The following is a 16,955-nucleotide window of genomic DNA, read 5'->3' as shown; positions in this document are numbered from 1 at the left end:
AGCACACAAAAACTGCCCTGTAACATAGCACACAAAACTACCCTGTAACATAGCACAAAACTACCCTGTAACATAGCACACAAAACTACCCTGTAACATAGCACACAAAACTACCCTGTAACATAGCACAAAACTACCCTGTAACATAGCACAAAACTACCCTGTAACATAGCACACAAAACTACCCTGTAACATAGCACACAAAACTACCCTGTTACATAGCATAAAACTACCCTGTAACATAGAATAAAACTACCTAGTAACATCGCACATAAAACTACCCTGTAACATAGCATAAAACTATCCTGTAACATAGCACATGAAACTACCCAATAACATAGCACATACAACTACCCTGTAACATAGCACAGAACTACCCTGTTACATAGCACATAAAACTACCCTGTAACATAGCATAAAACTACCCTGTAACATAGAATAAAACTACCTAGTAACATCGCACATAAAACTACCCTGTAACATAGCATAAAACTATCCTGTAACATAGCAAAAAATTACCCTGTAACATAGCACATAAAATAACATAGCATAAAATTACTCTGTAACATTACACAAAACTATTCTGTAACATAGCACACAAAACTACCCTGTAACATAGCACAAAACTACACTGTAACATAGCACAGAACTACCCTGTTACATAGCACACAAAACTACCCTGTAACATAGCACAAAACTACCCTGTAACATAGCACATACAACTACCCTGTAACATAGCATTAACTACCTTGTAACATAGCATAAAACTACCTTATAACATAGCACACAAAACTACCCTGTAACATAGCATGAAACTACCATGTAACATAACATAAAACTATCATGTAACATAACACATAAAACTACCCTGTAACATAACACATAAAAACTACCCTGTAACATAGCACATAAACTTATCCTGTAACATAGCACATAAACTTATCCTGTAACATAGCACATGAACTTATCCTGTAACATAGCACATGAACTTATCCTGTAACATAGCACATAAACTTATCCTGTAACATAGCATAAAGCTATCCTGTAACATAGCATGAAACTACCCTGTAACATAGCACATAAAACTACCCTGTAACATAGCACATAAAACTACCCTGTAACATAGCACATACAAACCTGAACTACACCTGTAACATAGCACATAAAACTATCCTGTAACATAGCACATAAACTTATCCTGTAACATAGCACATAAACTTATCCTGTAACATAGCACATGAACTTATCCTGTAACATAGCACATGAACTTATCCTGTAACATAGCACATAAACTTATCCTGTAACATAGCATAAAGCTATCCTGTAACATAGCATGAAACTACCCTGTAACATAGCATGAAACTATCCTGTAACATAGCACATAAAAACTACCCTGTAACATAGCACACAAAAACTATCTGTAACATAGCACATAAAACTACCCTGTAACATAACATAAAACTATCCTGTAACATAGCACATGAAACTATCTTGTAACATAGCACATAAAACTACCCTGTAACATAGCATAAAATTATCCTATAACATAACATAAAACTACCCTGTAACATAGCACATAAAACTATCCTGTAACATAACATAAAACTACCCTGTAACATAGCATAAAAATTATCCTATAACATAACATAAAACTACCCTGTAACATAGCATAAAATTATCCTATAACATAACATAAAACTACCAGGTTACATAGCACATAAAACTATCCTGTAACATCGCACATAAAACTATCTTGTACCATAGCACAACACTACCCTGTAACCTAGCACACAAAACTACCCTGTAACATAGCACACAAAACTACCATGTATCATAGCACAAAACTACCATGTAACCTAGCATAAAACTACCCTGCAACATAGCATAAAAAATTTCTTGTTACATAGAATAAAATTATTCTGTAACATAGCAGATAAAAATACCCTGTAACATAGCATAAAACTACCCTGTAACATAGCACACAAAACTACCCTGTAACATAGCACACAAAACTACCCTGTAACATAGCATAAAACTATCATGTAACATAACACATAAAACTACCCTGTAACATAACACATAATACTACCCTGTAACATAGCACACAAAACTACCAGGTTACATAGCACATAAAACTATCCTGTAACATCGCACATAAAACTATCTTGTAACATAGCACAACACTATCCTGTAACATAGCACACAAAACTACCCTGTAACATAACACAAAACTATCCTGTAACATAGCACACAAAACTACCATGTAACCTAGCATAAAACTACCCTGCAACATAGCACATAAAACTACCCTGTAACATAGCATAAAAAATTCTTGTTACATAGAATAAAATTATTCTGTAACATAGCAGATAAAAATACCCTGTAACATAGCATAAAACTACCCTGTAACATAGCACACAAAACTACCCTGTAACATAGCACACAAAACTGCCCTGTAACATAGCACACAAAACTACCCTGTAACATAGCACATAAAACTACCTTGTAACATAGCATAAAAATTTCTTGTTACATAGAATAAAACTATTCTGTATCATAGATGGTAAAAATACCCTGTAACATAGCATAAAACTACCCTGTAACATAACATAAAAAATTCTTGTTACATAGAATAAAACTATTCTGTAACATAGCAAATAAAACTACCCTGTAACATAGAATAAACTACCCTGTAACATAGCATAAAACTACCCTGTAACATAGCACATAAAACTACCCTGTAACATAGCATAAAACTACCCTGTAACATAGCATGACAAAACTGCCCCTGTAACATAGCACACAAAACTACCCTGTAACATAGCACAAAACTACTCTGTAACATAGCACACAAAAACTACCATGTAACATAGCATAAAATTACCCTGCAACATAGAATAAAACTACCCCTGTAACATAGCATAAAACTATCTTGTAACAACGAATAAAACTTTTCTGTAACATAGCAGATAAAACTACCCTGTAACATAGCACATAAAACTACCCTGTAACATAGCACATAAAACTACCCTGTAACATAGCACACAAAACTACCCTGTAACATAGCACATAAAACTACCCTGTAACATAGCACACAAAACTACCCTGTAACATAGCACAAAACTACTCTGTAACATAGCACACAAAACTACCATGTAACATAGCATAAAATTACCCTGCAACATAGAATAAAACTACCCTGTAACATAGAATAAAACTACCCTGTAACATAGCATAAAACTATCTTGTAACAACGAATAAAACTTTTCTGTAACATAGCAGATAAAACTACCCTGTAACATAGCACATAAAACTACCCTGTAACATAGCACATAAAACTACCATGTAACATAGCACATAAAACTACCCTGTAACATAGCACATAAAACTACCCTGTAACATATATAGCACATAAAACTACCCTGTAACATAGCACATAAAACTACCCTGTAACATAGCACATGAACTTATCCTGTAACATAGCACATGAACTTATCCTGTAACATAGCACATAAACTTATCCTGTAACATAGCATAAAGCTATCCTGTAACATAGCATGAAACTACCCTGTAACATAGCACATAAAACTACCCTGTAACATAGCACATAAAACTACCCTGTAACATAGCACACAAAACTACCCTGTAACATAGCACATAAAACTATTCTGTAACATAGCACATAAAACTATCCTGTAACATAGCACATAAAACTACCCTGAAACATAGCACATAAAATATCCTGTAACATAGCACATGAACTTATCCTGTAACATAGCACATAAACTTATCCTGTAACATAGCATAAAGCTATCCTGTAACATAGCATGAAACTACCCTGTAACATAGCATGAAACTATCCTGTAACATAGCACATGAAACTACCCTGTAACATAGCACACAAAACTATCTTGTAACATAGCACATAAAACTACCCTGTAACATAACATAAAACTATCCTGTAACATAGCACATGAAACTATCTTGTAACATAGCACATAAAACTACCCTGTAACATAGCACATAAAACTATCCTGTAACATAGCACATAAAACTACCCTGTAACATAGCACATAAAACTATCCTGTAACATAACATAAAACTACCCTGTAACATAGCACATAAAACTATCCTGTAACATAGCACATAAAACTACCCTGTAACATAGCACATAAAACTATCCTATAACATAACATAAAACTACCAGGTTACATAGCACATAAAACTATCCTGTAACATCGCACATAAAACTATCTTGTACCATAGCACAACACTACCCTGTAACCTAGCACACAAAACTACCCTGTAACATAGCACACAAAACTACCATGTATCATAGCACAAAAACTACCATGTAACCTAGCATAAAACTACCCTGCAACATAGCATAAAAAATTTCTTGTTACATAGAATAAAATTATTCTGTAACATAGCAGATAAAAATACCCTGTAACATAGCATAAAACTACCCTGTAACATAGCACACAAAACTACCCTGTAACATAGCACACAAAACTACCCTGTAACATAGCATAAAACTATCATGTAACATAACACATAAAACTACCCTGTAACATAACACATAATACTACCCTGTAACATAGCACACAAAACTACCAGGTTACATAGCACATAAAACTATCCTGTAACATCGCACATAAAACTATCTTGTAACATAGCACAACACTATCCTGTAACATAGCACACAAAACTACCCTGTAACATAACACAAAACTATCCTGTAACATAGCACAAAAAAACTACCCTGTAACATAGCACATAAAACTACCCTGTAACATAGCACACAAAACTACCCTGTAACATACCATAAAACTACCCTGTAACATAGCACATAAAACTACCCTGTAACATAGCACACAAAACTACCCTGTAACATAGCACATAAAACTACCCTGTAACATAGCACACAAAACTACCCTGTAACATAGCACATAAAACTACCCTGTAACATAGCACATAAAACTACCTTGTAACATAGCATAAAAATTTCTTGTTACATAGAATAAAACTATTCTGTATCATAGATGGTAAAAATACCCTGTAACATAGCATAAAACTACCCTGTAACATAACATAAAAAATTCTTGTTACATAGAATAAAACTACCCTGTAACATAGAATAAAACTACCCTGTAACATAGCATAAAACTACCCTGTAACATAGCACACAAAACTACCCTGTAACATAGCACATAAAACTACCCTGTAACATAGCACACAAAACTACCCTGTAACATAGCACACAAAACTACCCTGTAACATAGCACACAAAACTACCCTGTAACATAACACATAAAACTACCCTGTAACATATATAGCACATAAAACTACCCTGTAACATAGCATAAAACTACCATGTAACATAGCACACAAAACTACCCTGTAACATAGCACACAAAACTACCCTGTAACATAGCACACAAAACTACCCTGTAACATAGCACACAAAACTACCCTGTAACATAGCACACAAAACTACCCTGTAACATAGCACACAAAACTACCATGTAACATAGAATAAAACTACCCTGTAACATAGAATAAAACTACCCTGTAACATAGCATAAAACTATCTTGTAACAACGAATAAAACTTTTCTGTAACATAGCAGATAAAACTACCCTGTAACATAGCACATAAAACTACCCTGTAACATAGCACATAAAACTACCATGTAACATAGCACATAAAACTACCCTGTAACATAGCACATAAAACTACCCTGTAACATAACATAAAACTACCCTGTAACATAGCACATAAAACTATCCTGTAACATAGCACATAAAACTACCCTGTAACATAGCACATAAAACTATCCTGTAACATAGCACATAAAACTACCCTGTAACATAGCACATAAAACTACCCTGTAACATAGCACATAAAACTACCCTGTAACATAGCATAAAACTACCCTGTAACATAACACAAAACTACCCTGTAACATAGCATAAAACTACCCTGTAACATAGCATAAAACTACCCTGTAACATAGCACACAAAACTACCCTGTAACATAACACATAAAACTACCCTGTAACATACCATAAAACTACCCTATAATATAACATTATTCCAACATTAATGTGATAGGACCTTGCACACAGCTCTTTATTGTACTGGCACATTACAGAGTTATCTGCCCTTACAAGTGTTGACAGTTTGGTAGGTTTGATTAGCGTAACATCCTATGAACAACCAGATTCATTTATAAGTGTGTGCCAGGTTTAAATGGTGGAAGAAAGCAGGAGTGTGTGAAGAAAAACCACAAATCAGCAGTCACTACCAAACAGCTGCCCCGAATAGGATTAATAATATACCAAGAAATTGAGAATAAAATTGTTATAAAATGTTGGGACATTGATGGGAACCACAAGGCCATTTTGGGCCCTTGTTGATGGTAACCACTAGGTTACTGTTGGGCCTTGTTGATGGTAACCACCTGACCACTGTTTACCCTTGTTGATGGTAACCACTTGGCCACTGTGGGCCCTTGTTGATGGTAATTTCTTGGTCACTGTTGGTCCTTGCTGATGGTAACCACTAGGACACTGTGGGCCCCTTTTGATGGTTACTACTTGGTCACTGTTGACCCTTGTTAATGGTAACCACTAGGCCACTGTGGGCCCTTGTTGGTGGTTACTACTTGGTCACTGTTGGTCCTTGTTGATGGTAACCACTATGCCACTATGGGACCTTGTTGATGGTAACCACTATGTTACTGTTTACCCTTGTTGATGGTAACCACTAGGACACTGTGGGCCCTTGTTGATGGTTACTACTTGGTCACTGTTGGTCCTTGTTGATGGTAACCACTATGCCACTATGGGACCTTGTTGATGGTAACCACCTGACCACTGTTTACCCTTGTTGATGGTAACCACTAGGACACTGTGGGCCCCTGTTGATGGTTACTACTTGGTCACTGTTGACCCTTGTTAATGGTAACCACTAGGCCACTGTGGGCCCTTGTTGGTGGTTACTACTTGGTCACTGTTGGTCCTTGTTGATGGTAACCACTATGCCACTATGGGACCTTGTTGATGGTAACCACTATGACCACTGTTTACCCTTGTTGATGGTAACCACTAGGACACTTTGGGCCCTTGTTGATGGTAACTACTTGGTCACTGTTTACCCTTGTTGATGGTAACCACTAGGACACTTTGGGCCCTTGTTGATGGTAACTACTTGGTCACTGTTGGTCCTTGTTGATGATAACTACTTGGTCACGGTTGTCCCTTGTTGACGGTTGTTACTAGGCCACTGTTGACCCTTGTTGATGGTTACCACTGGGCCATTGTGGGTCCTTGATGGTGGTAACCACCTGGCCACTGTTCACCCTTGATGATGGTTACCACCTGGCCACTGTTCACCCTTGTTGATGGTAACCACTGGGCCACTATTGACCCCTATTTATGGTAACCACTAGGCCACTGTGGACCCTTGTTGATGGTAACCACCTGGCCACTATGGGCCCTTGTTGATGGTAACCACTGAGCCACTGTGGACCCTTGTTGATGGTAACCACCTGGCCACTGTGGGCCCTTGTTGATGGTAACCACTGAGCCACTATTGACCCCTGTTTATGGTAACCACAAGGCCACTGTGGGCCCTTGTTGATGGTAACCACCTGACCACTGTGGACCCTTGTTGATGGTAACCACCTGGCCACTGTGGGCCCTTGTTGATGGTCACCACTAGGCCACTATTGACCCATGTTGATGGTAACCAATTTGCCATGTCATTATGAATCCAAGAACAGCTACACAAATGTACATTGTGTTATTGGTCTACACGGTGTTTTGGTATACCTAGTACACATGTCCTTGGGATATGTACACTGTATCTATATATATATATATATACTGACCAGATAATAGTATAAACAAACAACAAAAACCTTGACCCTGACTATGCTATTTGTATACAGGTATACCATGTTTAAGTCTAATACCCACTAGTTAATCTTGGCCAGGCACCTGGAGATCAGAAGACAAGTACCAGTGTTATGTATTATTGGTCAGATGGTCATCCACGAGACAATGGCCATGCTTGACCCACTTTGTAATTAATTTCCTATAGCTGCATGCATTCTACAATATTCGTTTTACGTAGAAAAAAACCATGTTGTTACATATAACCGCGGAAAATAATAAATAAGTTATAAAATGTTTCCCGTAACCGGCATTGCTCTATATTTCTACCGTTACGTAAGAATACAGTTATATAGGGCCCATCATGCAATAGCTCTATACGTATATACCAGCATGTACAGGTATAGCTGTGTATTTTCGTTTCAAGTTGTTTTAACAATGTTTTGGTGCGTAAAAGGTTTTAACTCTTGACTCTCTGTTAGATAAGAGACTTACCTTCGCAGAACGCCGCAACAGAAATTACTACGCTTATAATACGAGATATGTTTATAAACTGAACCACGTGGGTGTGACCACGAGCTCGACTGTCATTGGTTGATTCTAGTGGACATACCTTCCGACCTGGAGACACTCCCCCATATCGTTGAAGGACCAAACAAAATGCAGATATTGCGCAAGCTGATTGATATGCATATTTATATTATACTTCAGGTGAGAAATTAGAACATATTAGTTATTCACTTCGGACTTGAACTGGCCGAATTACGATCATTCCATAATTTCACCCCTAGGGATCAATGTAATCACACGCATTCAATTGTCGAGTTAGGAGGTAAATAGTAACCGCCAGGACACGCTGTGATAGTTATACACGTGTGTATTGACCAGTATATATATATATATTGTACCTATAGTAGTTGGCTGTAAGTTGTATACATGTGTGTTCCGGCGTTGTTATGGTCACCGATAACTGACCATTTATGCGTAAGTTCGCGTCCGGTCTGCTGTGTCCACGTGCACGCATACCACGTGAGTACGAGTTACTGCATTGAAGCACGTGTCACGTGTGACCGATTTGCGGTAACGATTGACCACATCATTTATTAATATGGCTTTATATGACTTAAGCGCTCTCTCGCCGTCAGTCATATTCCAGTATTAGTTATACTTAGTCATCTATTGACAGGTATTATTTATCGTCAACCTAATTTATATGCCTCTTTAACAGTTGTATCCTATCCTCGATGCTCCTTGTTGTACGATGTACATCACCTGTGTCTCCTGAACTACCTCCGGTTTTACTATGAGATAATCCAAGAGTGGGTATAACGTCAGTGATAACTAGTAACCCCTGGATTATCGAGGATGCCGTGCCCCTTTGCAATACAATTGCATATTATTTTTTTAAAATATTACAACGGAATGGACTAGGGCTAAATTCTACATACTTTTTACCGCAACATTACATATATGATCTGCAAGCGCCTGTGTTCATACCGTTAGAAGTATAATATATATACCGTCGCAATGTTGGAAATTCGTGCCAGGTCCCTAATGTAGCAATTACGATGCAACTCTTTCGGAAGTTTACACTAATTGATCAGTTCAAAAACTCAAATTTGATCTAAAATTAGATAAAATTTGACATTACAAATATCGTTATGTGTACGTGTTTAACAATTAATGAGGTAACCAAATTACAACCATCGACATAAAAATGTAGTTTGCATTTCTGTCCATTATTATAAATACTTAAAGTATTATGTGCCGTATTTATTATACTCACGAATCAAGACGAGCTTTTAATATGTTATTCATTACCAAAAGTAACCATCATTTTGAGAATTACACTACTTCAATCTATAGGTTTTTATTTTACAAGCACATATAAAAGCTGAAAATGATTTTTGGCAGTACTGCCGAAAATCATGATATTTACATCTATAGTGAATTGAAATGAGTACATACAGTCAGACCATGAAGCCAAATTGTGGTCTACAATTTCATTTCACATTTTTACACTGTTATATGTTATTAGTAATTGTAAAGTGATTTCTGCAGGTATGTTTCCATCTAAACATACATTACTCATAAAATACAACAAATTTACAGTATATAATGTATTTGTTGAAGCTAATATTATTTATAAGGCATCTGAAGTCATTTTAATGACTTTCACAGCTTAATTCATCAAACCTTGTGGTTTTCAATAGATTAATGAAAAAAAATAACCGATGTCGAAATTTTTGCACAGTTACGGCACATATAACTTTAAAGGAATTTGTTGATTTCTGTTGGATAGGACTTACCCCGGATGTCTGTGCGATCCACGATAACGTACTACGTGTCTTCCAAAACGTCCCACACTAAACCAATGACCCTAGACCTATATCAACTTATATATATACACACTCGCACTAGATAACGGTCCAATGAACACTACTTCGTATATAGTTATTCTGCATTTTCCAGTGAGGTCGAAGTACATAATAATGTAAATATCGATTTTACTATTGTGGTATGTACAGATCAGAAGAAAATAATAATAACAAAATGATGCACCCAAATATTTGGAGTTATTTTAAGTGTGTTTCAACTTCAAGTACAAGATAGATTATGATTGTCGCGGTGTTTAAATTCACCATATATATAATATGTATTATATATGGTGTTTTAACTACATGCGCTGTGTATACATGTCCCTGTGTCTGTCTGAATTTACATGTCCCTGTGTCATGTAATGTCCTGTACATGTAAATCTGTGTGTGTAAGTTGTTATGATGACGTATGAGAGGCGAGTGAATGGATTGGTTGAGTGTGTCACATTGACCCTGCATGACCCTGTCCTTGCACGTGCACGCGCCCACCCTTGAGGAATAAGCACTGGACATACACGACCTATAGAAGCCTGTACATGTGTGCTTTACGGCCACAGTACTGAAAGGTATGTTTATTTAAAGGTAGGTTTCGCCCAACCAAATAAATATTTTTTTGTGAAATGCGATAAGCAGAAGAAAAGATGTAAAAACATAATAAAATATCTCAATTTAATTTCTTTATGTGTTTGAGATTGAACAAATGTGTCTTGAATACAAAATTGAAGGAAATCCTTGATTTATTACGGTGTCCGTCAGACAAAATAATATGCAAATGAAGCTGCGATGGATTGCGTTGTCGAAGTTTGGCGCATGCGCATTGTCACGCACTAAAAGTAAACAAAATGGCTGAACGAAAGTGTGTGAGATGAAAAAAATATATCTGAATCGGCAACAAAGTGGAGGAAATTATAATGGATTCGGTAGCACCCTAGGATATCAATAGGGATTTAAATTCAGAGATGGCATGTAGCAATAGAAGAAACAGAAGCCACTTCTCAAGCGGAACTTGCCGGAATCTGTTGGGACTCGTGTAACGGCATTGCACGTGGTGAGTTAAATTTCAACACATATGCCAGCACACAAACAGCCGCAGACTTACTACATGTATATTTGGTGTACAAAGTTAGCGAGCGTATGTAAGTAACATGATAAAGATTATGTGATATGTATAAACAGTCCCTCGCACTTCGATTTGTTGTTGTTGTTTTTCAACTAAACATGCCGTGGCAAGACTGTCACTTCTATCTGACATTTCGTTGCACGCTTCCGTTTGTTGCTGCGGCCTCGTTTTGGAAAAAAATACGTCATGTTCTATGTAAAGCTTGACTTCGCTCTATTTTTAGAGGAGTATTTTCCTGGTCAAGCTAGGCAACTGACCACCCATATTGTTTGCTGTATGCATTGAAAATGATCTGAAGATTATATCTATGTATAGGATAAATTTCAATTTCGTAGTCTTTATATTTCATTGGGCGAAACCTACCTTTAATGTATAACTAGAAATAAAGTAATTAACTTATTCTTCACTATGTAATATAACATTTTTCTCATATTTTACTGTATTTTACACGCAGCTTCACAAATTACATATCAACAGTAAGACTGACAGTTAGCCAGGATATATACCAACAATTAATGAAATTAGTTCTGTTCAATTGCAGCACAGTAATGAGTTTTAGGATTGCAAAATATCACTGTTTAAAGCCATTACATGAACCTTAATGTATATGTATAACAAGGACCGCACGTGGTCGGTGAGGTTAGGACAATGCCACAGGGACCTGGCACGACTTTTTTAAACTAACAGTATATATATATATATATATATATTATAGTATCAAGGGTATGAATTCGGCGGTCGAGAAAAATGGACCTATTTTTTTAAAACCGTGATTATTTTAATAAATGGGTTCTATACAACATTGACGGATATTTTACCTTAAAGAGAAATAATTTATCTTTCCATTGAGTGCTTGATGAACAAAATTTGCCAAGTATTGACGAAGTTATGGCTTGATGAATCGGGAAATTTACGGAAAATAGGTCCGTTTTTCTCGACCGCCGAGTTCATACCCTTGATACTATAATATATGTATGTATACTATTGGTTAAAAATTTTCGTGCCAGGTCCGTGTTGGCAATGCATAGAGTCAAGTGACTGTTAATTAAAAGTTATTTGTAAAAATATGTAACTCGGAAATTAAAATACAATTTACTATTATAATATAATAAATAGATACCTGTTCATATTTTATACCTTACAGTATAAATATAGAAGATATAGTAGTAGGTTCATTTATGTGTCCCTATATATTGTCAGGTATTGTTCTTTTTATTTCAGGGTTATCTGTCTCCGTTTTTGTGTATAAATAAACGATCAACTGTTTATAGGTGTCGTAGTAGTTTTAATACCAAGAGAACAAAACCCATATTATCACTTTCGTGACATGATACGAAAAAAGACGCGAAGGAAAAGTAATGAATAAAAGCGAAAATGAGTCGTCTCGAAAACTAGGTAATTGATATAGAAACACACAGCTAAAAAATGGAAATGGTCATTATTTTTGCTTTCGATGATACATTGTTGCAAAATGCTTCTTACCGGTCTCATTTGTTATTTCTTTCGTTTTTATTCTTTTTTCTTCTTACTTTCGCTATATCTCAAGTTTATTTCTATCTTTAATATTTTTTGTTAGAATGACTATAATAATCATATATGTTATGTAAATTGTAAACAATTGGTCATGTATGCAGATTACACAAATATTGGTAACCTGTATAATTGTTGTGTAGAGACGTTTTTAAGCTGGCATAACTTGTGTTCAATCCTTTTGTTTTATACATTAAAATAGGTTTAATTCAAATCAATGTGTCGTAGCTTAATTAACTGTATCAACAAAAAACGATATTTATAGATATTGATGTGAGCAGAGATTTAAAAAGTAAATTGTATATGTCTCTGGTGTGAGTGTAGCTTTGAAGTGTTAACCTTGAAGTTGGTAATCATGGGTGGGTGAAACGGCAAATAACATTATCCTCAAGAAAGAAATTGATCGCCAACTCTACGATTGTGACGTCACAATGTTATTGGCGCCAAGTAAAGCGGCTCATGTCACATGCCGACTCGAGTGTTCGTGGTGCTGTAACTGCTTCAGTGAAAATGTAACTGCTTCAGTGAAAATGTAAATAGTATTAAACTTCGACTTTTGTCTCGAATTGATAGCAGTGTTGTTCTAAAATTAGAAATAGTATCTGCATATTAATATGACCTGGCATAAATTTTAATCGACATATATATTGACAAAGGTGGGAAGCTCTCCGAAACAAAAAACCTACCCAATCTAGTTTTAGCGACTAAAAACACATTTCATGCAGATCTTTTCAAAACGGCTACTACTACTGGAAAGAGCGATAATTTTCCTTTCAAAACCATACTACACATCTATAAATAGTGACGTCACTAAGACGATACCATCATGTATCATTTTATCAAGTAATAGGCGCGATTCGAGGCATTTTACTTCATTTCTAAATCTTCCCGTCTGTAAGTTTTGTACCACATGTATACCGATTAAATAAGTAAAGAGCTACATATCGCCTCCTGTGACTGTGTGTGCTTTTCTACATATATATCTGTTTGCTTTCTATTAGAATATGCATGTAAAAATTGTCGTATTTTTCTATCAGCTGTCAAACTTAGTTTATATATATATATCCACTATATTATATGAAATAGTATAAAATACTATCAGCACCTTCTATGGATCATAATAAAAGACACAGCCCTTAGAGAAGCACTACATTAGTTAGGGAGCCTCGACTCCTGTAATGCTCTCCTATGGGTGATTTAAGGTAAACAATGTTGATGAAAGTGGGACTGGATGATAATTTCAACAGAATGATTCGCGAGTTCGTTATTTTTGAGACAAGCATCGGAGTCGTCAGTCATGCATATCGCAAGTACATCGAATTTTCATGCGCCTGGACAATATCAGCGAGGTATCCTTCTTGTATATCTTGCAATTGAAGTGTTTAGTTGTGTGTTTTGTAAGTTTATAATGACTATGGGATGGATACACGGCCGGAGCTCGAGGTGATTACGGGTTCAGGAATGACGGTCATTCATGCAATAAATAAAATATTAAAATCACGGTGTGATGGTTCTCGTGACGAAATTCATACATTCAGTTTTGTTTGTGACGTCACAAATTGTTATATTAACTATGACGTCATAAATGCATTATTATCATTAGATATCACGTGATATTCATAGAAACGCGACAGCAGGCAAGCAGGCATTATTCGATTCCCTCTCGGAAGGCGAAATGATTGGATCAACGCTCCAATACGCATGTTCCTGCGCCACTTCCATCTGCAGATTTGGCGGGAAATGTATGATGACAGGTGGATATCTGCACCTGAGCGCACAGCAATCCCGTGCCACTCTGTGTAAGCTCGTCCGTCCTTTGCCCAAATGGGTTTGTCCCCGACACATGTGGTACCTATTGGGCGTTCTTTTCATCATCTACGGAATTCTCAACCTGATAGCAATTAATTGGCTTCGGAAGGTCGGCGGCGTCGGTGCCAGATCGAAGCGTCTCCGGAAAGGAACTGGTAAAATGGCGGATCGTACAGTTGCCCAGAAGATTACTCGGCGGGGTACAGTATACGGCTAATCAGGGAAATTAGTAAGTATGCCATATTTAAACAAAAACTTCACACCTCTCAATGCAACGTCGACTGAACACTGACTTTAGTCGGTAATACAAAACATAGCCATGGCTAAAGTGATGTAGGCGCTAAACCAGTACAACTAACACCTCTTCGGCCAGGTCGTCGAAGTTCGCAGATGATTGGTGGTATGGCACAGATTATGATTGTATCATTTTTTGGGCAACTGCTGTGTATTTTTTGGTAGCAGAAACTCTTGTCGCATAAAAACTAAGGTTCAGAGTGTTCTGCGTGGTACAGGAGGCGCACAAGATTGAAGGACTTTTCACTACGTCCTTAATTAAACGAAAATTAACTCCTTGCTGCCAAATTTACTCAAAAAGTAACCCCCTACGACCGAATTTACAATATATCAACATAAACTATTTACAACAATCATTTATATCAGAGACGTAAAAGAAAAACAAATCTTTCCTTTTTTGCTGTCTGTGACCATACGGTCGCTAAAGCTCGTGTCTTTTCAAAATTTAAAAAATTAACTTACTCGAGTTTGATAAACATAATAAACAACAGTCACATGTTGGGGAACCTCTGTTTTATCCCACAGGGATTTGAGAATTAGTTACAGTTTACATAATTACGGAACCACCAGAGTGTCCTACGGCCATTTTAGACGTTTTAGAGTACGTATATAGTACTATGTGCAGTATGATTTTTACCGATTTTTTTATCTATACTCTAAAACGTTTAAATGGTCTTAGAGCAGTTTAGTGGGTCCATAATTATGTAGACTGTTACTATTTCTCAGATCCCCTTGGTTTATCCATTGCCACTCATGCTGAGGCTGTATTATATACCTACCCATGCAGTACAATCTCGTAACGTCACTACAACAAAATTATCTTATCGGTTAAATTCAAAAATTGTTTTCAGAAACTAGATTGATTTTACTATAAATAACACAAATAATGGAATATGCGTTTAAAATATCACGCAATTTTCAAATATGGAGAATTGAATGAGGAATATTGTACCCTTGGATCACAAAATGTTGTAAAAGCCTCGTCAACCCTAGGGTTTTACAACAGCTTCAGGTTTTACATTTTGTGACCCAAGGGTAGAAATATTCATATCCTTCATATTTACCAATGAAAGAGTCTTATAATATTATTTACCTTTGCTATACAAGAATGGAACATAGATAAGATAAAGATGGATTCTGGTAAAATAGTACCACGTTGGACTCTATACAACACTTGTTACTTGTTTTTCAGGAGAAAACTTGGTTTAGAAGAAAGAAAAGGAAACAGAAACATGTAAACTGTCGTCAATATTTAGAAGTGATTTCAGTTTAGAAATAATACACGTTAGACTTGTAAATATAATTAAATTGTTCAATCAAAAAAATGAATTAACTTGTCATTCACAAGATATGTGTAAATGAAAGTAATAAAGGTTAAAGGAATACAATGTATGGTTTATTTTTTGACTAAACGGTATAATTTCTGAGAGATAGCCGTATTTTGGTTGACACTGTATAACGTAATGTAAATACCTAACTCTACTTGTGAGTTTCTGAAGTGTTGACAAAGTAATTGGCGGCATCAATGATCTTTTTTTTTTTTACGTAATTCAGCTTTGGTCAATACCATGAATGTTTACTCATACTTAGAATTCTGGTTTAAAAACTATGCTATGATGCTACTCCAATTCAACTCATATATTCAGAAAGCGTGATATCCATTTATAGAAGCTTCGGGTATTTTGATGGAATTTGAGTTATAGCCATTGATATTTTACCAAAAAAACTTTCCTAACAAAGGAAAATATCATTCTGAAAATGATTATTGTCTTAGCTCGTGATACATGGTGTTCCTTTGTCTCATTCGGAATATCTCGGTTAATTATTCGGAATATCTCGGTTAATTATTCATTTGTAAAGAATGTCGCGTGCCTTATTACACTTATTAACATGCCAGAATAAAATGACTGAACACATGTCTAA

General features: G+C 36.1%; 1 protein-coding gene across 4 annotated transcripts in view; it reads right to left on the bottom strand.

The window, feature by feature from the left end:
• The window catches only part of LOC138325382 (uncharacterized), a 93,418-nt gene that overhangs the window by 59,622 nt on the left and 16,841 nt on the right, over window positions 1-16,955 (bottom strand). Inside the window, exon 1 of one of the 4 annotated variants that reach the window (XM_069271010.1) lies at window positions 10,211-10,231. The exons of 1 other annotated variant lie outside the window; for it this stretch is intronic. The gene's annotated coding sequence lies outside the window, so the exon portion shown is untranslated. Of the gene's footprint in view, window positions 1-8,396; window positions 8,498-10,210; window positions 10,232-16,955 lie in introns of those variants that run through there. 2 more of the 4 variants (XM_069271012.1, XM_069271008.1) reach the window with 2 other exon arrangements.

Source organism: Argopecten irradians, chromosome 6, assembly GCF_041381155.1.
Source record: "Argopecten irradians isolate NY chromosome 6, Ai_NY, whole genome shotgun sequence".
NCBI classification, from domain to species: Eukaryota; Metazoa; Mollusca; class Bivalvia; order Pectinida; family Pectinidae; genus Argopecten; species Argopecten irradians.
This window is presented reverse-complemented; position numbering and strand designations above follow the sequence as displayed.